Source organism: Sinocyclocheilus grahami, unplaced genomic scaffold (assembly GCF_001515645.1).
Source record: "Sinocyclocheilus grahami isolate Dianchi unplaced genomic scaffold, SAMN03320097.WGS_v1.1 scaffold233.1, whole genome shotgun sequence".
Classification (NCBI taxonomy): domain Eukaryota; kingdom Metazoa; phylum Chordata; class Actinopteri; order Cypriniformes; family Cyprinidae; genus Sinocyclocheilus; species Sinocyclocheilus grahami.
Window position 1 is genome coordinate 3,039,520 of NW_015505412.1, and position 9,288 is coordinate 3,048,807.

A 9,288-nucleotide genomic window follows, 5' to 3' on the forward strand; every position below is an offset into this window, starting at 1 on the left:
CATTTTGATACTGAGGGAAAGAGTGCGTCAGCGTCACACACACACACACACACACACACACACACACACACACACACGCACGCACACTAAAGCAAAGGGTGTGGCAACCAGTATCATCAGAGTTTTAGATGTGTTACAATCAGCATTATTTAACACATCGTTCTTTTTTCCTGTTCCTGTTACCACATCTCACTACTTTCATGAATAGTGAACAAAAAGAGTCTGAAACTCTCTCTCTCTCTCTCTCTCTCTCTCTCTCTCTCTCTCTATATATATTAATATTTAATATAAAATACATATATTTAAAGAGTTTCAGACTCTGGTCTGAATATATTGTATCATATTATATTATATATCTAAGTATTTATTTGTTTGTTGGCAACTTCAGGTGGTCAGACCTTTTTATTAAGTTAATTTGACCTTTTTATGTACTATTCATTTTTCTTATAATGTTTGTGTAACCATTTTGTTTTGAGTGATTATGCAATTATTTAGGAATGAACATTGAAATTTAAATAGCCAAAATGTGATAATACTATTTATTTGTCATTCCACCATGTACCTAGAAAAAGTCTAAATAATGTTATTTATTGTCAAGAAAAAATAAACAGGGTTGCATGCAGGAAACCGCTAAATATACAAATTTTGGTTATTTAAATAATACATTTAACAAGCGTATTTAAAATGAACACGTTTCATCAGACGTTTCTTTATTTGTTTATTTTTATTTGTTTGTTTAGCTTATAGGTTTTCAAAAACCGTCAAAACGAACCTAAAATTAATTAAAGGCTTTTATTATTATTATTATTATTATTATTATTACATACCTAAAAAGAATGATTCTTAGTCCTAATATAGCTGATTTCTGTGGTTTTAAAGTCAGGTATTTAGACTGTAAACTGCTCTAAGTTTATATTCCAAACACTGAGTATCACAAGAGGATCTGAAAACATTGGTATTCAATCAGAGGATGGGTAAGACTGAATCATTTGAACCAAGACTATGCAAATCTTTTTATAGTTACATCATCACACGTCCTGAGGGTTTGACTTTACTCCACACTTCTAAAAATAAAACTCCAAAGTTTTTCGCAGCGATTCCGTAGAAGAATAATTGCAGCATGAACACCGAAGTGTCACTTCTCACCCTAGCCTATTCATTTACGGTCGCTCTGTCACCTTCAGAAGCGCTGACTCATCACCTTCTAATCAAAGATCATTGCATTTTCTCTTGGAGAAAACAAATTATTGATAGTTGCAGGCTTAATTTTCACTGTGACCCTAACATATCTGAATTCAATCGATTAATTCTATAGAACAGGAATCAATGAATAATAATGCACAGTTCATCAAGTTAATCAAATTAGGTCAAAAACGGGGTGACAGACATCTTTAAACATGTTTGAATGTTTGTCCAGTGACAGTGCTGTCATGGTCCAACTATCTGCTTTCAGGCTTCATCTGCCATGAAAGAAGTGCCAAAATGCAATGGCTCTAATGTGTGTAATCCTTGCCTCACGTGATTCCAACAAGGGCAGCTTGAATTAGAACAGCCTTTCCCAAATGCTTACAGTGATGCCTTTCCAACAGATGCTTTTCTAAACATCTGTTGTCCCAAGCAAAGACATGCATGATAAAATCCACCGTGTAGCATTAAAGTCGTATCAATTATCTATCTCTAAAAAGTGGAGGGCTTAGTAACTTGATCGTATTAAAGATACAAATATAATTTAGTATGAGCCCTGATTTGGGCAGGCCCAAAATTTCTGATAATATTAGAATATTTACAGGATTTACAGGATCACAGATTGTTAGGAAAATTCTAAAATAAAATACAACTAAATAAATCAAATTATTTTAGTTTTTAGAAAAAATATTTTTAGTTTTAGAAAGTTTTTTTCAATTAAATAAAGACACAAAATCTGCCATTATTTTTTTGACACTGAATGAATGTGATGAAATAAAATAAAATAAAATAAAATTTTGCCTATATACACTGTTATACTAAATTAAAAAGAAACATAAAAGCTGCTTTTTTATTTTATTATTATTTATTTTTTTTTTTTACAGTTTTTTAGACTATGCTAGATAGATGTGAAAAATATAAACATAAAATAAATAAAATAAAGTCATAAATAAAAAAAGATGATGAATAAAAACAAGAAAAAAACAAATAATGGCTAAAACTGTTAAATAATAATATTAATAAATGGCTAAAAAGAATGTTAACACCTGTCAGTTATACTGTAAATAACATATTTTAATATGTTGTCATATCCATGTCATAGTTTTATTGTAAATCTGTCAAGTTCCATAAAGCTTTTTGGGAAAGATATGATGGGGATGTCATTTTGTCCTTATTGTCAGCAGAAACGGTTTAGTACTTTTACCCTAGAGTATTTATTGTTGAAGCGTGAGCCCTTGCTACATTCTGTTTCTATAGGGATGTGAGGTTGCCAAGTAATACCAAGAAAAGACTAACTCTTGGCAACTGCCGCGTGTCACGGCCTCTGCTACTGATGCTGAGCAGAACAGACATTTTCCCCTCAACTTCATTTGTCCATTTAAAAAGAATCGGTGTAAGTATGTGAGAATGAACTGTGCATGATGTACTTTCACTAATGTGGCAAGAGAGCATGTTTTCATGCTCCCAGGTCAAGCATGAAATTGCAATGATACGGCTGTTTTGTCAGACAAATATGCATGATTTCAAACATGTAGCTGTAAAAAAGCTTTTACATAAACTTTGCTGTGAATATTTAAGCTGCTAAAAGTGCACTAGTATGCTGCATCTTAAATAAATTAGTGCTTATTAGTAAAAGAGTATGACTTATTCCATATGTTGCGCTGAAAATCACTGAAGATATCAAGAGTGTGTATTTTTGGATTGGTTCTGATGTTGCATTGGAACAGAAAACAGTTTTTGGTGATACCTTATAAGGTAATTATTTTTTTCTTGACATATTTAAATATATATTTTATATGTGCATCTTGTGCCTCTATAATGTATAATCTCATCAATAATAAACCTATACTTTTTATACTTCTTATATTCTTATTATTTATAACCTTATTTTCATATTATACACTGAAAAAAATTTTTCATTCATCCAATTAAAAAAAATTAGAGTAATGATTCACATCTATATTTTTTAACTTGAGCCGATGAAAAATAAATAACTTGGCCTTGCCCTTTCAGTGTACGTGCAATGAAACACACACACACATGCAATTTTTTAAATAAATTTTGTTCAAATGTTGAATAGACAGTTGGATTCCAAATAATGGCAAATAATAAATAATTTTCGGACTACTATTTTTTTATGTGTTAAACTACAGTTGTATAATCTTTTCGGCAATGTAGCATTAATCACATCAAATTTGATTTGCAGTTTTTGTCTGTCTATCATCTTTGAAGTAATCTGTATGCTATTGTACTCTTAACTCTTTCCCTGCCAAACACAGAATTTTCCAGGTTCTCTATGGGATTGAGATCCGGGGAGCTGCCTGGCCACGGATATAAAATTGAATTGTAATGACCTTCAAGTCACTTCTTTATCACTCTTGCTTTGTGACATGGTGCTCCATCATGCTGGAAAATACACGGATCATCACCAAATTTCTCATGAATCGTTGGAACAAGTCGCTCTTGCAGGACGTTTTGATACCATTTTAAATTCATGGCAGTGTTTTTGGGCAGAATTATGAGAGAGCCCACTCCCTTGGTTGAAAAGCAACCTCACACATGGATGGTCTCAGGATGCACCAGTCTTCTGCTGTCCAATCCTTGTTCTTCCTGCAGAATTTCAGTCTGTCCTTGAGGTTTTTCTTGGAGAGAAGTGGCTTCTTTGCTGCTCTTCTTGACACCAGGCCACTGTCCAAAAGTCTTGGCCTCACTGTGCGTGCAGATGCTCTCACACCAACCTGCTGCCATTCCTGAGCAAGCTCTGCACTTCTGGTGACACGATCCTGCAGCTGACTCCTCAGGAGGAGACGGTCCTGGTGCTTGCTGGACACTCTGGGACGTCCTGAAGACTTTCTTCACTGCAGTCGAACCTCTCTCCTTGAAGTTCTTGATGATCCGGTAAATGGTTCTTTCAGGTGCAATATTCTTTGTAGCAATTTCCTTGCATGTGAGGCCATTTTGATGCAAAGCGATGATGGCTGCGCATGTTTCTTTGGAGGTAACCATTGCTAACAAGAGCACAATGATTGGAAGCGCTTCTTCCCTCCTTTTATAGCAATCAGTCTGCTCTTACAGTCTATTTAGTATGATGGTGATTTTACCTGTCTAGTACTCATTCACACTTTCACATGCGCTGCTGATATGATTAGTCAGTTAATGTTAGCTGGTCATTTTGTGTCAGGATAAAAAAACAGTGATTTTTTTTTTTGTGAAAAATTCATTTTTTTGGCCAAAGAAGCTTTTAGCAATTATTTAAAATGCATCTGATCACTCTACACAATAATCTAGATGTAGCATTTTATACAAACGTGATTTGCTCTGCTTTTTGATCAAAATATTGCTTTTTTTTGTTTTTATAAAACTTACCTACATTCAAGTGTTGATATAAAAGAATGATTGAAGCTACAATAAAACAGTTTTTTTAAGTAGAGGCCCTGTTCTTTATTTTCATGTATTGCATGTTCAGATATTCATAAAAAAAAATATTCTGGGGGCCATGACATTTTTGTGAAAATCATCAAAAATGCTGGCGGTGGCTGGCAACTTTTTTCAAAAACGCTGGTGGGGAAAGAGTTAAAGTGGACAAAATAATTTATTTCGAATTAAAATGCACAGATTTTTTCTTGAAAGCAGACCAAAAATATTTATCATACACTTGGCGTGGGTGTGTCCTAATGTTTGTCCAATCAAATCCTCTCTAGAATAAGAATGTCCCTCCCTCTAATACCACTTTAGCAATTCAGCATTTTATGCCAGGGCAAATCAATCAGTCAACCCAGTTCTGTGATAGGTTGCTGACCAACCATCTCTTTGGCTGTTCTCCATTATCGTGTTATTGCCAGACTGATTCTGTGTGTTGGTTTTACTGTATTCCCTAACACTTTGAGCTGCAATCTGTGTACCCCAATCTAATGCACCACAGTAGCTGTAAACCAAAAAAAAAAAAACACTTTAAAACAAGACCTACAACTGACATTACAGACTGTATGCTGTCTACATGGAGATTATTACATAATTATCAGAGTGCATTGTACTAATGATGTCAGAGACTGAACTCAAGTGGTAACTGCTGCATATCCACTACAGTCAAAGAGAGCGCCATAAGTTGAGCCTTGGCGAAAATCCACTGTTACCAAGCAACACACTATGAAACATAAGAAACGTGCTGACTGTCAGGAAGGTGTGTGAACTGCCTAATGTAATAGTGCTGTGATGGAGGAGGCCTAATGACATGACATTAGGAGAAAACCATCTTTTGACACATGAAAAGCGTATACATATTTTTAAACATTAGATACATGCTTAAAAGCCAGACAAAATGTCCATTTGTGAGGTATTTACAGTGGGGCAAAAAAGTATTTAGTCAGCCACCAATTGTGCAAGTTCTCCCTTCTGTCCACTGCAAAATCCTCCCATATAGGGATAGAAAAAACCCAAATACCCATGACTAAATCTCTAATCCACTTTATCCTGTAATGATGTGTCTCATAATAAGCCAGCTATAGTAGTGGTACTGTCCAGACATGCTCAGGAGGTCCAGGCTAAAGTATCCGGCATGTGAGTCTCCAAATATAAGCTGGAGCTACACAGTAATGAGGTGTTTGTTGTTTTTCATATACAAGTTTTATTATGTGTTGACTTTCTAGCCCCTCCCTGTTTTGACGATATAACCAAAAGCTTTGAAGCAATTTTCAACAAAAATCTTTACCACAACATAAGCAAGTTTTAACCACATTAAAGCAACTGTATCTCTGTCTTTACCTTGAAATATCAGTTTCAGATCATTCTTATGGTACAGTTTCTTTCCCACGCTCCCTAAACATCTGTTGTAGGAGTAGGTAAATATGGTGAACGGGTACAGAATTCTGTGAAAGAGCTTATTGCTAAATAAAAAAAAGATCCTGCTTTTAACTGTAAAAATGCTATGGTAAAACCAGTTAATTGGTTAACCACAAGCTCCCTTACTGTCTATAGCCTATACAGTGGGAAAGAAATTTAAAAATTGAATGGGACATTTAAAGGGGTCATATGATGCGATTTCAATTTTTCCTTTCTCTTTGGAGTGTTACAAGCTCTTGGTGCATAAAGAAGATCTGTAAAGTTGCAAAGACTAAAGTCTCAAATCCAAACGCTCTGGTCGGACACAGCATCACAGTATGGTAAGGGGCGTAACATTTCCGTCACACGCTTGAGGTATTCGGCCAATCATAACGCACTGGATAGCTGGCCAATCACAGCACACCTCGCTTTTCAGACCGATGAGCTTTGTAAAAATCGACGCGTTTCAGAAAGGCGGGGCATAGAGGAGAAACAATAATGTACAGTATGTGGAAAATAATGTGTTTTTCGAACCTTAAACCGCATAAACATTTATTTACACCAAATACACAAAATAATGTTCTTTTTAGCAACATCATATGACCCCTTTAATGTAATTTTACAGTAAAATTCTGTTAACTTTGCTGTTTTTGGAAGTTAAATAGAACAAGTCATCTTATAATTTACAGTGCAAAAACCATAAACTGACATTCGCACAATTCGCTGTGTGAGCTCATATTTTGTTTTTTAAGTAAAATAACTGTGTTTTTTTACATATCAGTTATGTACGTAAAAACATAACGTCCATGGGGGTTTCATTTTTTCATTTCCAACTGGTTTGGTTTATTTGGAAATGTGATTTCTATATTTTATCTATTCAAAAGACTACGAAAGCGATCCCAGTTCTGCACATCTATGGTTCGCTGCTCAATGCTGTCATTTGCTATACATTTTTGATTTTATACAAAAGTTAATATTAAGTGACTTACATTTTAGGAACACTGTTGTCTGATTGTGCTCTATTTTGTCAACGAAAATAGTTCCAAAGTCAAAGATGAGCCGCTGTGCATCTCCAAGCAAACACAGAGCTGTTTCGTTTATGAATGAATCTGCATTTTTTAACAAATCTAGTGAGTCAATGATTCAATGACCCATTCATAAAGAGAGTCACTTGCTTCGTTCCTAAATGAATAAGCCATTTGAACGAATCGACTGAATGAATGATTCATTGACAAAGACAGTGACTTGCTGCCACCTACTGGCAGTTTCAGTTTTATTTTTAAAGTATAAATTGAGTCATATAAATCGTTTAATATTTCTGTATTCAATACTTTATATTTAAAACATTAATTTAATAACATTGTTATTATGAAATGCATTTATGCCACCTCTGAGTCTTGTCAAAAAGTTTGTAAATATTCCTTAATGCCACATTTATGTTCTTCTGTGCCGTGCAAAGATCAATTGTTGATGCTGATTTCATTTGACTAGTAACTTATTCTTCCTGATTGTATTTTATTATTTTAATTGAATTTATTGTTTAATTAAAATTTTTGATAAAAGTTTATAAATCAAAAAATTTTGGCACAAAAGATGACATACATTTAATAAAGTTAGAGGAATTACAAAGGTTTAAAAAATGAACAAAACTTTAAGGAGTCAAATATCGCCTTATAATGGGAAGGTTAATTTCTGTCAATGATCAGATCACAAGTGCTCCTGAAAAGAGATGTAAGCGGCGTAGAGTCCTTAAGAATGTAAAGTTACCTTTTAAAAACTATTGCAAGCGTTTATGTAAAGTGTAAACTATTAAATATCTACAAATCATGCAATACTGTACCACTAAATAAGAAGTGTTTTGAGGGCATAGCTAAACAGGCCAATTAGAAGCCATTAATAATCAGTCTCATTTTTTAATTAAATCATTCTTTCATTTCACTAATCAATTTTTTTAATTAAACACAAGGGGTCATTAATGATGCTTACATTATAACATGTGCAAATTCACACACAATGTATCTTTAATTTGGCCAGAATTGCAGGTGCCTGTCTTAATATCCAAGAAGGTTTTAGAGAAAATATGAAATAAGCTTAATGTTATTATAGATTATAAAGGGTTTTATAATTAAATACATGCGAAAGGTCATCTAAAATTACCATTATAATCCCCTCCCCCTTTCCAAGCTGCAGTCCCCAGGTGAATTGTGGCCATTTCCACCACTGCTTGTGTTACCATGATGGTGTTTTGTATTTGTGTGAATAAAACTGTGCAGCTTTTATATTTTAGAATTACCTCAGCTTGTAAGAAATTTATTTGTGATGAACTTTGATTCATAATGTGTGTTTTTTAATCACTTTCTGTTTTCTGGTGTCTGTCAGTATATTATAAAGATACACAATGAATATTGGACTTCTCCTGCAACAATTGATCATAATCATTTTTGAGAATCACTTATTCTCGCTAAAGAACAAAACAACATTACTGACCAATATTAAAAATTGATAAAAATGCGCTGCAATTTAGCTAGATATAAAATCGGAGGATCACTTGTATCAGCATTATATATCATCAAAAGCATTATAGACATAGTATGACTTTCTGTAAGCTGCATTGAAACGATTTGTATTGTGAAATGCACTTTACAAATAAATTTGACACACAATCATCTTGCTGAATGATATAGCAAATAACACTTATCAACACTATATATTTAAATGACCGTGGCATCTTTCTCCTAGTGTTTGCTTTTGATGCGAGGTGTAACACCATTTAACACTAATGCGGGCTTGTGAAACACATTCCTTTGGCCTTGTTTCCAGCTTGCCAGAGCACCTGAGATGGTTGCCATGGTTTCGTGGTCACATATGTTCTGATGGTGCAGATAAAGTAGCTGTTGAAATGATCTTCAGATTCATGTGCACCGTTGGATGACTCCATCCAGGAAGGCCTTTCACTGCACGCACAAACAAGCATGTGAATGTGTATTCAAGACATCATGCATCATATATAAATAAATATATACCAGGCCAAGAATGAATGAAGCTCCGAAGGTGTCATTGTTCTGTAGAGGACTAAAGCATTCAAACACTCTGAGCAGACGCAGCAGGCGCCTATAGAGCTGGACAGTTTGGTCGCAATGTGTGCAAACACAGTGTAACAGTGGCGAGAGGGGGTGTGATGCAGGCTGTGTCTTCGGCTGTGCTCCAGTGGCACGAACGTGTTGCTAAATGTAAAAAAGGTTCATTTAAGTATAAAATACTTTGGCATGAATGCATGAGCATCCT